Genomic DNA, 1,449 nt, shown 5'->3' with positions numbered 1-1,449 from the left:
ACAGTGCTGCAATGAACATTGGGGTACACGTGTCTCTTTCAATTCTTTATGCCCAGCAGTGGGATTACCGGATCATAAGGCAGTTCTATTTCCAGTTTTTTAAGGAATCTCCACACTGTTCTCCATAGTGGCTGTACTAGTTTTCATTCCCACCAACAGGGTAAGAGGGTTCCCTTTTCTCCACACCCTCTCCAGCATTTATTGCTTGTAGACTTCTGGATCGCAGCCATGCTGACTGGCATGAAATGGTACCTCATAGTGGTTTTGATTTGCATTTCTCTGATAATGACTGATGTTGAGCATCTTTTCATGGGTTTGTTAGCCATCTGTATGTCTCTTTTGGAGAAATGTCTATTTAGTTCTTTGGCCCATTTTTTGATTGGGTCATTTATTTTTCTAGAATTGAGCTGTAGAAGTTGCTTATATATTTTTGAGATTAGTTGTTTGTCAGTTGCTTCATTTGCTATTATTTTCTCCCATTCTGAAGGCTGTCTTTTCACCTTGCTTATAGTTTCCTTTGTTATGCAGAAGCTTTTTTTTTTTAAATTGTGTCTTTGCTTTTATTTATTTTTTTTCCCTAAGAACTTATTTTATTGTAGTAAGAAATTTCTCCCCAATTTTTAGCAACAGTCTAACATGCCCAAATATAAATTTCTCGACATGTATTTTACATAAATACATTGTGGCTAGTTACCGGTCCTTACATACAACTCTGCACATTTTGGACAGCTTTCTTTATTTTTTTTATTTTTTATTTTTCCTAATTTTATTTTATTTTTAAACTTTACATAATTGTATTAGTTTTGCCAAATATCAAAATGAATCCGCCACAGGTATACATGTGTTCCCCATCCCGAACCTTCCTCCCTCCTCCCTCCCCATACCATCCCCCTGGGCCATCCCAGTGCACCAGCCCCAAGCATCCAGCATCGTGCATTGAACCTGGACTGGCAACTCGTTTCCCACACGATATTTTACATGTTTCATTGCCCTTCTCCCAAATCTTCCCACCCTCTCCCTCTCCCACAGAGTCCATAAGACTGTTCTATATATCAGTGTCTCTTTTGCTGTCTCGTACACTGGGTTATTGTTACCATCTTTCTAAATTCCATATATATGCATTAGTATACTGTATTTATGTTTTTCCTTCTGGCTTACTTCACTCTGTATAATAGGCTCCAGTTTCATCCACCTCATTAGAACTGATTCAAATGTATTCTTTTTAATGGCTGAGTAATACTCCATTGTGTATATGTACCACAGCTTTCTTATCCATTCATCTGCTGATGGACATCTAGGTTGCTTCCATGTCCTGGCTATTATAAACAGTGCTGCGATGAACATTGGGGTACACGTGTCTCTTTCCCTTCTGGTTTCCTCAGTGTGTATGCCCAGCAGTGGGGTTGCTGGATCATAAGGCAGTTCTATTTCCAGTTTTTTAAGTAATCT

Source organism: Bos taurus, chromosome 29 (genome assembly GCF_002263795.3).
Source record: "Bos taurus isolate L1 Dominette 01449 registration number 42190680 breed Hereford chromosome 29, ARS-UCD2.0, whole genome shotgun sequence".
NCBI lineage: Eukaryota > Metazoa > Chordata > Mammalia > Artiodactyla > Bovidae > Bos > Bos taurus.
This window is presented reverse-complemented; position numbering follows the sequence as displayed.